The sequence below is a fragment of the Plodia interpunctella genome, chromosome 13 (genome assembly GCF_027563975.2).
Source record: "Plodia interpunctella isolate USDA-ARS_2022_Savannah chromosome 13, ilPloInte3.2, whole genome shotgun sequence".
Lineage (NCBI taxonomy): Eukaryota > Metazoa > Arthropoda > Insecta > Lepidoptera > Pyralidae > Plodia > Plodia interpunctella.
Genome location: NC_071306.1, coordinates 394,111 through 410,954, shown reverse-complemented (window position 1 = coordinate 410,954; position 16,844 = coordinate 394,111). Strand labels below are relative to the sequence as shown.

The following is a 16,844-nucleotide window of genomic DNA, read 5'->3' as shown; positions in this document are numbered from 1 at the left end:
ATTTTTTATTTTTGTTCTTCTTTATTCTTTGGAGTCCAAAGTGTTGAGTACAGTGATCTTTAAAAGGATTTTTCTACCGCGTACTCTGTTGCTATGGAATGAGCTCTGTTAGGTTTCCCCATAGACAACATGGGGTTGTTAAAAAAGAGCGTAAAAATGTTTATACGGGGTCCACAACACATGTATTGTAGTGGCCTATATGCTGCCGTGAACACTTGCCATCAAGTAGGTTGCATGTCTGTTTATTTGCTCAGTTAATTTTAATTTAAAATTTTACACATGGAAGGATAGAGTGAGAAACTTATGTCTTATTAATTTTTATATTGATACTTTTTTAGCCAAGCCCTTTTTTGAGATGTCAGTGCCCTTAACGTGGTGGGTCATGACCTACAATGGAGCCCTTTAAATAGCTGATGAAGATGAAGTACGGGGCCTGACATAAACCGCATAGGATTTTGAAGTTAATTGACTTGATCAGATACTCCTTCCTTATATTGGTGATCTCCATTTCATGAAAACGTTACGGATTTTGTAATACGTGAGCGACATCCGGTGAAGGAAACCTGCACACTTGTTGATTAATAACTTGTGTGTGAAAACCACTCCATTATTATTAATGGAGTGGTTTGCCATTGCCTTCTCCATTATGGCATTACTGCCAAGAAAGTTGTTGTGTGTTTCATTCCACGTAATGACCACGACCCTCAGCCATGAGGAATACGACTATGAAGAAGAGCGACCTTCATTGTCAATTTTAATATGTTAGATGTAATTTAAATTAATGTTAATCCATTTCTGATATAATGACTTGTTGTTTTAGAGTTACATTAGACTTCTACTAAAAAGATCTCTTTCATAACTTTTTATCAGGCTTCAAAAAAAAAAAGACAGGATGACTAGTGATAGTCGCGATATATTTTCGTAGTGATTATACATTTTTATGTTCTCACCGTTAAGTAATAGTTTTGGCAACAAAGTTTTTATTCCTGATAAATCCACCTCCAATCCTCCTGAGAACAATTCAGGCTGAAAAGTAGCATAGCATAGTATGTACATGACGCATCATAATATTGCTTGTCAAGCAATTTTTCAAACCTTTTCTGGTCCCCTATTATAACCATTAAAAGCCCAAATATTTGATAATAATTAATTTAAAATATTAAATATTTGACATAATTTGACTCTAAAGTTGAATGTCGTCAGAGGTTATATATAGTCAATATTTAGCACTCCGATGTGGTTTAATGCTCGGAAGACATAAAAACAACACACATTTTAATTGTTCTACAAATTACTGTCTAAACAAAAAATAATTGATACATTAAAACAGTCGAAAAACATAAATATTTAAAATATCACTTACCGAAATCAAATCGCACCTCAAAAAAAAAATCACTTCACAAATAAATAAAAGCACGCACTGTCAATTTCCACTTTACGTAAAGTTTGACGCAGGGAGAGCGGGGCAGCGTGACCACGCGTCTCGGCTGCCGACGGTACACTGGCGTTGTAACTGTAACACAGGGTAAGTTGGGTTAAATTGTACTAGTTCTGCAGCTCGGGATAATGAATGAGGTTAAATTAAAATAAGACTGCAATTTTGGACGCTGTTGTAGTATTAACTTACGTATACTGTGGTGTTTTATAGTTTGGTACTATCAATATGAGTTCATACTGGAACGTACAGTAAAATTAAAACTTATACATCTTGTAACAATCTACAAGTAGGAGAATATAATGAGGTTATGATATAAGGCATGTTTTACTGAACAATTTTAATCAGCACTCGGATCACAATCATAACCTATTTTGATATACCTTTTGACTATGTACATTATGTACTTTTATATATTATTAGAAAGAAAAAAAAAACATTGTAAGAAACAATAATGGTAAGCCTATCTGGCATGATAGGGACCAACACTGTTCAAATGAGTTTCTTTCGGCATTTCTTCTCAGCAGTGGTCGTTCCGAAATGCCAGTAGTTTGTAGCTTGTGAGAAATAACTATAAATATTGACGAGAAAAAGTGCCTGTGAAGGTCTAATTTCTGAATAAATGATTTGAATTTGAACCCAGATGATAGTGACAAGTTTGATGATATTACAGAAGTCAGAATTTTTTGTGTTTTTATATCAAATTTTATCAGAACGTCGTGAATAATCATGCAATGGACAACAAAGTTAAGATGTCAATTGTTCAAAACAGATATTGATTATACTGAAATCATTTTGTTGTAAAAATTGTTTGTTCGTTTGTTTCAATAATTCGCAGAAACACATACAGTGCAGTCATAACTTATTCCGTCGCGGGCCGGAACTCATTAAAATAACTCAATGGCAAGGCCTGCGCCACAAGACATCTAATTTCACTGGACTGGTCACTATTTTACATTATAGCGAATGAAAAGTTGCATATATTACCGGTGAACTTGTATAAACAGAGTGATGAGTGACCGAGAGTTGTAAACGTCGTTGAAATTAAAATTCCTAATTAGTTGTATGAAGCCTTGAGAATATTAGTAGCCTCTGGTTTAAATAAGGAAATATTTATTTTCTTCATCTTTTGGAGACGAAATAGCAAACAAATTACATTAATATAGATCAGTACGTGGCCACAGCAATTGTTTTGACATTGGCCTTCATTTAGATATTACATGGAGCAGAAGGAGGAGGACAGTTTGGGCAACACAACAGATGAGTCAAGGATTGAACCGCTCCACAATCACACAGAGCATTAGTCGAAAAGCCTTATGTAACTCTTTCTCCCAACACTGGTGTTTGCAGGGGAGATATACGAGTAATATTTATATTACATTGCACTTTTAATCAATAGTTCTTATTCTCTTGTTTTTCTTGATAGTGGTTGCGTTTATTTACATGAGAACTCGATAATTTTGTAATTATTTATTTCAAAAGGATTTGCCTAGTCCAGTATCGTTAGTCTATGTCAGAATACATCGTATTTATTGACCTCAGAACTATTATTTCAGAGGCAAAGCAATGCATCCGTGAAACTTTATGTTTTTCAGTTATTATTTTTGCTTTTAAGAGTTTAGAATTTAACGTTGGAATATTAGGTACATTTGTGCCTTTTGCAAGAACATTTAATTAAAATGTGTATTACGATTAATGCCAGTTTTCATAGGTATTTATGTGCGCAACTCTATACTTTTTTTTTGTAATTCTCCATACGACTGCCTGGAAGAAATTGTTTGCACATATAATTAAATTTTCAAGATTGTTAACTGTTTGTTTTGATTTATGAGCAATGAAAGGTTTTATTTTTGTACTGTATGTGCGCTTTAAAATGAAATAACCCGTGAGCGGTGTTTCCTAATAGTTTCGACATTAGAGCGTTAAAAAAACAGAGTCTATCGCTTTCTCAGCGTAATTAGAACGTGTATATACTGATGGAAGAAAGTAGACATCGGTCTACTTTCTTCCATCAGTGTATACACGTTTCTCGTGTATACACGAGTGTATATCTCGTCGTTCGTACTTCTGTTTCCATAATAATCGTATTATGGAAACAGAAATAGACGAATTTTGAAAAAAATTCACAGTTTGTGAAAATAGACACAACAGGAAGGTACTGATCATTCCAGAGGGTAAGCAAATGAATGGAGAATCAAAAAAAGATAAGTTGCTTGTTAGGCATTGTTCTCACTGAGGTAAAACAATATCAAGGACGCATGTATACGTCTGTATCCTGTATACTCGCTTTAACAACGTATGTCGTATCGTCGCGACCTACTACAGGTAGACCTTGGTACAAAGGTCGTCTGCGTAGGTACCTCACTCTCATCTCTTTCAGCCATCAATCAACAGCTTGCATTGTTGTGCTTCGGTTTAAACGGTAAGAGAGGCAATTTAATTACAGGGTGCTGTGGCAAAGATTCTAGGTAACAACCTGGACGACTTTTGACGACCTGGATGGCGCAGTGGTGAAGTTCTTGCCACTGAACCGAGAGGTCCTGGGTTCGATCCCCGGTCGGGTCATGATGGAAAATGATCTTTTTCTAATTGATCCGGGTCTTGAATGTTTATCTATATATGTATTTGTTATAAAATATAGTATCGTTGAGTTAGTATCCCATAACACAAGTCTCAAACTTACTTTGGGGCTAGCTCAATCTGTGTGATTAGTCCTAATATATTTATTTTATTTATTTATTTAACAAAGTAGGCATTTCATCAGGTGGGCCGTATGCCTATTTGTCTATTTGATTGTACTAAAAAAACTTTATCTCAACGAGTACGCTTGGTAATGAATGAGCTGGAGTGCGTCATAATAAGAAAGCTACGTCGTAGCGGTTAGTGAGTGTCGTAGAGCCTCGTAGCGCCGCCGTAGCACTACCAATAATGCAGATCTATGTAACGATGGATATTGTTTATTCATTCTCTGTTCGATATCGGCAAGCTTAGACAGGTGCCGACGCGAGAGAATTTACATTCCTTAGGTTACGTATAAGCTTTATCGAGTGCATGGAGAAAAAACAGCAATGAACGTCGAAAGTTTGTTAAAAGTGTTTGCGAATGGTGTGAAGCTACACGATAGTTACTCGGGTCGAATATTTTGGAACCACAGCTGTGGTTCCAAAATATTTATTTGTCTATTTTAAAATTTAAAATTGATTGCACTCGAAATACATGCTACCTAATATTATAAATGCTCTACCTATTTAACCAATCTTCTTTAAGTTTTGCATACATGTAGTTTGAAGTATGGAGAAGGACGTAGGGCATATCATCTCGGAAAAATAACTATTCCCGTGGGAAATTTACGCCGAAGCCGCAGGCAAAGCTGCACATAAGGTGGCATTGTTGGTCAGTTTACCTTTGGAAGACTTGACACCAGTGTTAGCAATAATTACGCTTGATACAAAAGAAACAATGGCTATTCTATAGAAGTAAGTATGTAACTAAGAATACTTAGTTTGCTGATGAATAAAGCTATTACGTTGATTCAATTCCCAAAGGCCAAAGTTGTCTGTAGTGATGTCGATCTATCGATAAATAGGGTATCGATAGTTGGCTTAAAAATTCAGTTAGGATATCGCAAGGACTATCATAAAAAATACTCGATAGCATTACACCATGATAAACGTTACGCTATCGATATTGTTTTCTTCAACGACGAAATTATAATCGATAGTATCATAATAAAGAACAATCGATGGCTGTCTGAATTTTCAATAGTGTTACTAGTTATGGAAATATTGATAGTCCTATCAATATTTCCATTATTGCTGCTAAAATTCGAAATTATAATCGATAGTATCATAATAAAGAACAATCGATGGCTGTCTGAATTTTCAATAGTGTTACTAGTTATGGAAATATTGATAGTCCTATCAATATTTCCATTATTGCTGCTAAAATTCGAAATTATAATCGATAGTATCATAATAAAGAACAATCGATGGCTGTCTGAATTTTCAATAGTGTTACTAGTTATGGAAATATTGATATGACTATCAATATTTCCATTATTGCTGCTATATCGATAGACTATCGGCCTAGGGTCGACATCACTAGTTTTTATCCTGCTCCGACTCAATATATCTGTCATAACACCTGATTGGCTCTTGATTCAGAGCCGATACTTGTTTCTTTGCGCATCGAATCCTCACGTAAGAGATGTAAATAAATAATATTTGATATAACATTGACCTTTGTTTCGAAAAAGAATTTGAAGTTTTGACGTTGTTTTTAACAAAATGGCGTGCTGCGCGTTTTACTGCGCACGTTAAAGCTAACGTCAAAGTTGACGGTGCGCGGTACAGTTACATTAGTAAATTTTGACGTTAACTTTAACCTGCGCAGAAAAATGCAAAATACGCCATTTTGTCGGTGGTGCATATGTTAAAGTTAACGACAAAGTTGACAAGTGCATCCTAATCATATGATTTGACCTAATTTGTATTTTTAGTAAATGAAATAATTCATTTTGATAAAAATATAGTTACAACATATATAAAATAAGAGACATATTGAATATAAAAAATTGCTAATTGAAAATAACTAGAATTATTTATATACTATGATAAAACTAAAACAAAATTTTAACGCAATCCATATTCTTACATATTATAAAATAAAGTCATCTGCTGCATCTGTCAGTCTGTCTATCTGTTCTGTATTTAATAAAATAATAGACTAGGTATAATTAGTACACACATTATCATAATTTAATTCATCGTTTTCCATAGTTCATTTCTTAAACTTTGAACATCGCGGTTGATTTACGACGAGCCAAGCGAGGCGATACGCAAATCAAATATAGTCTACAGATACAACAACAAAACTAAACATTTCTTACTAAAAACTAATTTATAGACTTCGAGTTTCGGAAGTCATGGTTCCGTCTAGCCCGTTAGAGATAAAGACTGTACTGGAAATTAATATTATAAAAGTAAAAGTTAGTTTTTTGTTACGTCTTCACGCTCATTAATAATAGTAATTTCTTATAAAGTTTTATTTTAAAACTTGATTTTTAATACTACAGCTTCGTAATTTGTACTAAATTTATTTTATACATAATTTATGTCAACATGCAATATTTTGTAAATTTACAAATTCTTTTTTGGTTTTACGCTACGCCATTTTAAGATGCAAACGAATTTTTATTTACTCAATAAAAACAAAACCTTTTTTTTTAATTTTCATCTAAAATTTCTTATTTTCACTGATCGACTTATTTTTCAAATATTAAATGATTTTTAATTAATTTGTTAATTAAAAATCATTTAATATTTGAAAAATAAGTCTATCAGTAAAAATATTAAATAATAAATTGTTTATAGTCAACGTCAAAAAGCTATGGCAGATTTTTAGGTCAAGGTTTTAAAAGTGTCTATAAACTTCGGCTATACCAAAAATCATAAAATATTTATTAATAAATTATCCACATATCCAATAACTTTTAACAAAGCTAGGTAAAAATGTGATCCTAATTTAAAATAGCTATTTTGATACCTATTTTATTTTACAGGACTCGCCATTTGTTGTTGTTACAGTGTCGACAGCTTTAAAAATATTTATTGTGAATATTAAATCATTAATATTTTTCTTGACATAATGATTTAACAGATTTTCAATATTAACAAGTCTTATTGTTTTTGCTTTTTATAAATTCATATTATATGGCTTTACAAGGAAATGCACCCACAATAAAGCCTTAATAGAAATATTAAGGTCGATGTTGACATAGCCTACAAAACTTCAAAACAGTATATTTCAAAAACCTGGCCTTATACGGTTTTTTTCATCAAGATCCAGAAAATAAGCTGTATTAGGCAAGATATATTTCATTCATATGACCTAAAATGATGTATGGGAAGCTGCCATAGCTCTTTGACGGTACACCCTTTGTTACAAGTAAATTTAACGACGTTTTTCATACTAAATTTAATATAGAATTGTTAATTGAATTAACACCTTTATTTCCTTATATTCGCTGTTTTGCTCTTGCGCTGTAAACTGTATAGTGTTTTATATTTAAATTGTTTGCAGCAAGTTTAGCAATGTTCAAAATGAGTCTATGAAATTGTAGTGTTCTAGCGCTTATTACTTTTTAACTTTATATCTCGTTAAGAGTAAAGCCGTATTCTTAGCAACAACGTACGCACATGTACGTGATTTGTGATCTTCAAGAATTATACTTCTATTTCGACGAATAAGATTTGTAATTATGAAGTCATGGGAATCGAGTGTGTCATGCTCACTCAAATGGTCAATCTGGTGGTGGCGTCGTGGGCCGGGTCGTGAGGTATCCCTCTATTATGGTTGAGCTACGCGATGGCTGTCCCATGCGTCAACTCGTGAACGGGTGCTGCCAGAGGGAACTGGTCGTGGATATTATAATCAGCACTCGGATCACAATCATAACCTGTTTTGATATACCTTTTGACTATGTACATTATGTACTTTTATATATTATTAGGAAAAAGAAAACATTGTAAGAAACAATAATGGTAAGCCGATCTGGCATGATAGGGACCAACACTGTTCAAATGAGTTTCTTTCGGCATTTCTTCTCAGCAGTGGTCGTTCCGAAATGCCAGTAGTTTGTAGCTTGTGAGAAATAACTATAAATATAAAAATTGACGAGAAAAAGTGCCTGTGAAGCTCTAATTTCTGAATAAATGATTTGAATTTGAATTTGAACAATCTTCGGCAATTTTTCACAAATACTTATTTAGTTATTTAGATGTTTCTGTTTTCCGGTTATTCATAAAAATCGTTAAAGCATGCTTTAAGCTAAAGTATGTTTTGTCCCTTTCTATTATGAAATACGATATGACAACACATACTTCTAATATAATTAACTAAATAGTTCACGAAGTACAGTCAACTGCAGGTCGATCTCCCTAGCCTACATAGCCGTATTCCTCAGCTGTGGGTCGTTTTCATTACGTGGTATAAAACATAAACAACAACTTTGTTTGTACTATTGATTTATTTATTTGATGGAGTGGTTTGGCATTGCCTTCTATATTTCCAACACAAGTTAATAAATCAACCAATGTGCAGGTTTCCTCACGACGTTTTCCTTCACCGGAAGCAAATGATGAGCTAAGAAAATACATGAATCAGATTGGTATACAAACTCGGGCGGCACGAGTAGGATTCGAACCTGGGACCTTTCGATCCACAGGTGGGCGTCTTAACCGTTACACCACTTGATAAATTAATGGTGGATGTAAATAACAGTAATAGTGTCAAATTTACAATAAATTTTGTTTAGTTTGATGTGTTATTGATTGTATGTAACGCAATTTTCTTTTTGACCACATATTAACTGTTATGGAGAGTTTGAATATTAATATTCAACATACATCAAGACAGTCGATACACGTTAAACTGAAACTTTTACAAAAAGCTTTTATCTTTAATGGGGCTTTCAGCTTTAAAGCTAACTGATGACGTCACCTTATTAACAAAAGTTTTAAGGGCTTACGAGTACATTTATCGTTTACTGGCTTTTGTTCGCGACTCCGCTCGCGTGAATTTCCTACAGGAACATTTATTAGTGTTTCAAACTACAATTGTATGCAACACTTCAAGAAGATTGATAAAGTAGATGAAGAGACTAACGTACTTTCGCATTATTAGTTACGATTAGTATAAAGCCGCCTTACACAAGAAAGTTATTAAGTATGTAAGTATTATGTAAAAACTTCAACTTTTCATTTTGGTCCTAAGGTTGGAATGGCAGAGAATGACTCATGGCATGAATTCCACCTATTGTTAACTTTAATGTTGTGGCTGTTACTTTTAAATTGGCTGTAAGATTTTGTCTTTGACTTTTAGAATTAATGATAACTTTAAGTTATTACTAGATAGATACCAGAAAAAATGTATAAAAAGGGACGCGGCCCATGGGTTATTTATGTATATTAAAAATTATACTTTTGAAGAAGTAATCGGCATCGAGGTTTAACGTTGAAAAGTTGGAATGATAGATTCGAATTTTGGAAGTCCAGGCCAAATTCTGGACACATAACTATATAAATTATATTAACGGGACTTAGCATAACATTAACATTAACACAGCAACATTAAATAAAAAAGATCCGTGCTAAGTCCATTTATCATAATTTATGTAGCTATATGTTCAAAGCGCGAAAGTTTCAAAAACACAAATTCTAGACAGTTTTTGGATGAGTTGCACCAGTCAACTTTAACGTTGACTTGGACGCGAGCGGCGTGCTGGTCTGCGTTTACTTGCATCGAAATTTAGTGAGGCTAAGAGTGACGGAGAATCTGTTTTATTATTTAGTATCTTAAAAAAAAAACATCATATGTTTTCGCCTATTTTCCAGTCTTAATATTTAGATAAGTTATGTATATTTTCTAAGCACGTTCGAAGTTGACTGATGCAACTAAATTAATATCACGATTTTGACCTTTGGGGGTAAAACAACCAAGAGATGCGAAAATAGTGACAAGTGACTTACTAGTTTGATATATTTTGTGTCGTTGCTTAATATACAATGTAAGGTTAAGCAGCGCTTAGCAGAACTATTCTAATTAAAATCCAGAAACAGTAGTGCATGGTGTGTTTATTGGTTCGCGGCTTTTGGAGCTCGTCCAAGTGTGTATATCTAACTAGGAAATATTACACATTGTGTGAACAATAATCTGGGATTTTATCTGCAATTACTCTTTGCTAAACCGCATAATATTAGCTACTTTATTATCATAATTACTATATAGTATAAAACAAGTCGCTTCGCGTCTATCTATCCACATGTTTGCCTAGATCTTTAAAACTAAGCACACAAGTATTTTGATGCGGGTATTTTGAATAGGTTTATTACGGTTTTACCCGAGCGAAGCCGGAACGGACCGAATGTTATATTATGCCGATATTATTTTATATTATAAAATTCGATAGAATAAGGTTTGTTTGTTGCTTACCTATTACGAAAATTATTTGATTAAAGAAAAGGACAAAAGCCGAAAAACTAACTAATACTTAGATAAGAAGAAATGTCCTAAGGGACATTACCGAGGTTCCTGTAAAATCCATGTCGTTTATATGAAGCAGGAAGACATGCGTGCGGCCCACTAGATGGCGATGGTAAGCAGTCACCATAGCCTATCAAAGCTAGGCAACAAGCCAGGGGTGGCACACGAGCGTTCCCTACTTTATAGTATAATATATTTTGCCACATTACCCAGTAATTACACAAATCAGAACACTACTATGCATGTACAGTTATTTGACCGCTGAAATAGATAAGTGTGAGGTACCTATGGAGAATACCTTTCTACTAAGGTCTACTACTGGTAAAATGTTACGAGCAAACTGCAAATATTGTGTCTTTTTGTTAATTTTCGAAAGACGTGGTCACTTGTGTCATACGAGCTACTTCTTTTCTTTAAAATGTATGTCTTTATATCTTTCTAGAACGTCATTTATTTTGATTTATTATTCAAATATGACGTCATAGCTCTTTACGCTGGCTTGTGGCCAACTCCTCAAGAATAATTAAACACATACATTCATGACTTTCGACTGAAATTTCAGAATATGTCTTGTCTTTGAAATCCAATGTCCGAGATTTTGCGTGACAGATTCACAGACATCCATCGCATAAAAAATAAAAGAATGACGAGAATTATCACTTTGATGAATAAAAGTTAAATTGAATCTAAGAAACCCCCGGCTCCGAATATGCTTGCACCTCTCATTTGCTAGAACAGAACTGACAGTTTTCAAACGGCTGAAGATACATGTCTTAAATATAGCTGAGAATACTCTTGATTAAATTATCTTTCAAAACTAGATCACAGCCTTTATAGATTTTGGGTGCAATACATAAACATGTTAAGCTTATAACTCCGTTTGTGGTGTTAAAAAAGAGTATGACGACGGAATTGAAACCTCGAAGCGCATTCTCAAAAAAGTGGGGCTTATGTAAAATCGATTCTTCGCGGACGTGTTTTATGAATAATACATTAAAATTGGTGCAGCAGCTTTAGGTACTATATTCGGCCGTTTGGAACTCTATGAAGCGGTGATATGGACGAATTTGCAATGAATTTGGGTAGGTCGATTTGTTGTTGACTGTATATTTCTCTTGTAAAAAATAAGCATCTACAAGGACCTCCAAAGCTTCCGCACTGATAAGATTTTATGGCAGGTGTGAAGAGTAGGTATAATGTATAAAAATGTACAAAAAGTGTTTAATTTCATTCCTCGAGCGCGAAGAATTTAGACAATGCATACAATTAATGTTTTTGATGAAATTTCCTACAGAGATACAGGAAACTTTTAATCGATCAATCAATCATTTATTTATTTGTCAAACATAGATATGTTTGTAATTACTATTACTAAATTCTTGTAGACATTTCTGAACAATGATTCAGGAGAAATATAGACTACTTTTTATTATGGTTTTATCCGAACGAAGCCGGGACGGGCCGCTGATTTAAGTATATATAAACACACTTTCACATCTATACATCTATAACATTAATATGAACAGTAAGGGAATAGGATTAGGGCTCCGTGTACAAGACAAAAAGCGTGATCTGCAGTAACAGTATAGATCAATGTAGTGGCTGGAAGTTATCACAAAATATTACAGTTGATTTCACTGCTATGATGTTGTTTCATTTCTCCTTAACCGAGCAGAGTGGTACTAATTCGAATTCGGTGAAGCTGAACATATTTAGCATTCAGAAAACATACTACATATTGTCAAAGATCAAGTTTTGCAAAGAAAACAAGAAGTTATCTTTCTTAAGTAATCTTTTTTAGAAGAACTGACTTAATTCTCAAGTATTTTTGCCTCACGTGGCATGAGTAGGATTCGAACCTGGGATCTTTCGGTACACAGACGGGCGTCTTAACCATTACATCACCATTGCTTCATTGGGAGCTGTAGATAATCGGAACCACTGCACCAATACCGTAAATTTCAGGTTCCAATAAGCCTTCTGTTCTAAGCTGGTGTTTGCTATATTGGGTCGTTCCATTATGTCGGTCACGGCACACGTCAAACGCAAAGGTCGAGGCGACCGGAAAATACCGGTTTGGACCGACCTGAGATTTCGGATATGGACCCTCTATATTGATGTATGTCTGTCTGGTAAAGGATGCAATGGTTTCCTACTAGTTATAGGAAATTATGTTATAGCTAAAAAGTTCGTTTATGATGCTGAGTGATAAGATATGAACACTATATTTTTCCGTTTCGTACTAGGCGACAAAGGGATAAAACGTCCTGACAGCTGTTGGCAACAACAGCATTCCCAAAACAAAGCCAAGTAGCCGGACATAAGGAAGAACAAGACAGGGTTACATCAGGCAAATAAAATAAAAAGACAATATTATGACTTAAGTATCAGCAATTGCAGCAGCTATGGATGGAACTGCAAAGATAAAAGCTTGATCTTAAATTAGATGACGATGAACCAACCTTCATGTAAAGGTTAACCCTATTATTCATAAAGAAGTACTTCTTTTCATTCACTATATCACTCTACACTTTATATTTTTTATAAATAACCGTGTAAAAACCGGAAATGCCTATCAAATATTAAACTCCAGTGGTTGACATGAAATAAATCCGATTTCTGCGGTGACGTTCGAATAACAAATACCACACAACGAACACGTATGCTCTGAAAAATGAATAAAACTGTTAATCTGAATGGTGGCCGGATTTTGCTTTCGATTTCGAAGTTTTTTTAAGCAACCGCAAATCCATGTACCTCTATATTTCAAACGAAACCAATCGAGTATTCGATCAAATTTCACATTAGTTCCTTTTTATCGAAATCTTTTTTATCGTTTGTGTAAATTGAAAGTTATGTCTAAAAGGAAACAGTTTTGCTCGTATCTTGTAAGGTGAAACGGTATTGGTTAAAGGTAGTGGTAAAATGACTGGTTTGGTTAAACAGCCAAAACATATTATGCTTGCCTTCTGCCTGGTAACTGGCAGTCGACCAACATATATATATATATATATATATATATATATATATATATATATATATATAATTAAATTATTCTGACGCTGACTAAAAGTGAGTTTTTAGTTATATGTATCGCCCATGCGTGCTTTAACTTCTCTCTATCTATCATCTGAACAATTTTCTATATCCTTCCTCAGCCACAGATCGTCCAAGGTCCACTAATTAATAAAAACTTCTATTGTTATTATTCCAATTTCTATGTTCAGCACACAGTTGTCGTGGCGACCGCGCAATTCCGCCATGTTCCCCGAGCGAAATAATTAGTTTCGAGACAAATAAAACCTTTCTGATTGAATGTCGAGTCCTTTTCATCGAGAAGCTCGTTCCGACAGGCTTAATTGACAAATAAATTACTTAAACCTTATTATAGTATTAGTTATTTCAAAATGTATTTAAGGTAAATATAACGACCTCGGTGGCGCAGTGGTAAAGTTCTTGCCACTGAACGGAGAGGTCCCGGGTTCGATCCTGGTGGGTATATCTATATAAGTATTTGTTATAAAATATATTATCGTTGAGTTAGTATCCCATAACACAAGTCTCGAACTTACTTTGTGGCTAGCTCAATCTGTGTGATTTGTTTGATTTATTATATATATGTATATATGAAGATATATATATATATAATATGTGTATATATGTATATATATATAATATAATATGTATATATATCTTCATATATACATATATATAATAAATCAATATATATGGGCTTTTGGCCAAGCAAAGATATTTTAATAATTATTATTTTAATGTTATTTTAAAGAAAGAAATTTTCTGAATAGCTGAAAAATTTTCAAGTCGAGTGTCGGTTTCATTGATGATTTTGTATTGGAAACAAGCAGTAGTCTATTGCTAACAACATAAGCACATACCAGTAAGTTGGATGGTATACATACTCATGTGAGACCCATGTATCATTCAAACCCGCTTTAGATGCATTTGAACCACCACCACTCCACTTTTCTTTAAATTTTACTGTTTGAGTATCATCTCATCTTCATCAATTGTGTCGGTTAACTTCAAATTTGGATAAATCCACTCTACTCTTAGAAGAGATATTTAAGAAAAAGTGATAAAAAAAATATTTTATCATGGTAACACTATAAAAAATCGGTTAATAAAAAAAAATATAAACTGAAATAAATTATTTCACTTTATATTAACCAATTGCTGGATGTATGCTTCCCTTTTATCTCAAACTGCCCACGGAAATAATTTTCCTATTTTATTTAAATATGCTTTATATTTGTATAATTTTTCTGTTACCATAAAAAGTATTACATTCAATAATCTGACTCGAATACGCATTAAAAAGATAAAAAACATGTATTTCTGCCGAGAAATGTTCGTGCCTTTGAAGAATAAACTTCAGGTTGTATCTCCGCATTTCACAAACTTTGTTTGAATATAATTAAGGTATAACTTTTAATTAGGACTCGAGGGGTTTGCTTTAATGACGTCATCTAGTTATTTATAAATCATTGAAAATAATATGCAACTTTTACGCTATAAGTGCAACATCCACGACTGCTCTAGCATATTTTTTTATGTGTTCGTAACGAACATTAATAATAACTTTGTTCATATGAGTGACACATATGTATAATAAGACAATTATTTTAAAACTTACTTCACCGAAATTCTAACATCTGATGTGTCATCATGATCATCAAGCTAAACTATAAGACGAAAATGGTGCCTTAGCAAAAGGATTTTCTGTTGATATACAAAAATCAAAGGTCTGAAACATCTGGTATGCATCTCTAAAAGACCAGCGGCACTTATATAGAAGTGGTTCATAGCTTTTACCAGCGGCTTTTCCCACGTGAATTCCACCGTACAGAGAAGGACAGAGGCGGCTTTTCATTAAATGAAGAAGCGACAAAGAAATGAAGTTATTTTCGCATATATAATATTGTTTGGGACAAGATATCCTAGAGCTTACGCGAACGTAGTCACAGGCATCAGCTGATGCCTAATGATGCCAGTTTCCGAATAAAAAGTTTTCACTTTGATAATAATAATAAAAAAAAATAAACAGAACGAGGAACGGCGTGTCGTGTCTAATCTAACCAGCGCACTGTACACAAGTTGAACTAACATCGTTGTGCTCATTCTATTACACTTGGGCATAACATTTCTACTACTCTGCTAAGTAAAACCGCTTATCAACTTAGCGTCGACGCCTTGCAAACATATTTTTCCTAAAATTACCTACATTTTATTTTGTTTTATTTTGTAAGGATGTTTTAAAAACCATTTTGTCCAACTTGCCGTGATCAGGGACAAAATTAAATATTTTTAACTTGGACAAGAATTTCTTCCAATGTTTAAGGTATTATAGAATTATTGTGCCATATATAAAAAAATGAAATATAATTATATAAATAAACAGATTAACATGTTAGTTGTATAAGCATTTTATTTATTACGCTATTAGATGACATCGCGACGGAAGCACATATTAAGATGTCGTAAGAATTATAGAAAAAATAAATTTTTAATATTCCGTTCCGAGTTTAGATGGCCGGTTATAACATCAGTGCCGAATGACAATTTGACGGCCCAGCCCTATTTTTTATTTGGACCCAGGGCTTCTACGGTCACAGTCGCGAATATAACCAGAAACACGCGCGAGAAAGGCAGAATATGTATATCAGAGTAGGTACTAAATTATTGTTAGACCTAATTTATAAGAATTATATTTACTTAAAAGACTAAAAAGCTTAGTCGCAGGATAATATAGTAATTTTAATATAAATATATTTCCAAATCCCTTCTTCGGTATTGTCGGCACGCGCTCCCTTAACACAATATAAGACGGCGACATACAGAATCCAGATGGTAAATATACCTCGTTGCAAAGTGTGGATTGAACAAATGTGACACTTTATTCTGAGTAGAGCGGCATTGATAATATTGATAATTTCGGAAAATACATGCCTGCTTAATCTGCTTATACTTAAAATAGGATTGAAGTGACATTGAAATTTAACTCATAAGACTGACATCTGAATTGCATTCACTTACTGTACACCGCCGTATAATGATTAAAAGCCATGTCCCATTGCTTAGTCACTGTCCATTATTTCGACGTCCGTCGATAGACAATGCAGAAATTGTATGAACTTTTCCAAAAAGAAACAATCCAATAGAAAATAACATAGCTACAACGTGCTGCGTCGTCGCAACGGAATACGACTGAGACACGACTGGGGCATGCGTCCAAGTGGGTTCCTTATGTATCGAATGACACTAAATCGACAAAGTATGGTACACTGAAGCGAAACATTGAAGTAAAACCCACAGAGTGCAATAACACCGCAACCAATGACATTATCAT

At 33.8% G+C, this 16,844-nt stretch overlaps 1 protein-coding gene across 4 annotated transcripts in view; it reads right to left on the bottom strand.

Moving 5' to 3' along the window:
- LOC128674729 (metabotropic glutamate receptor 2-like) overlaps nucleotides 1-16,844 on the bottom strand; it is a 234,749-nt gene that overhangs the window by 181,714 nt on the left and 36,191 nt on the right. For 2 of the 4 annotated variants that reach the window (XM_053753566.2, XM_053753567.2), the window contains one exon: nucleotides 1,364-1,513. The exons of the other annotated variants lie outside the window; for them this stretch is intronic. The gene's annotated coding sequence lies outside the window, so the exon portion shown is untranslated. The remainder of the gene's footprint in view (nucleotides 1-1,363; nucleotides 1,514-16,844) is intronic. 4 annotated transcript variants of the gene reach the window in all.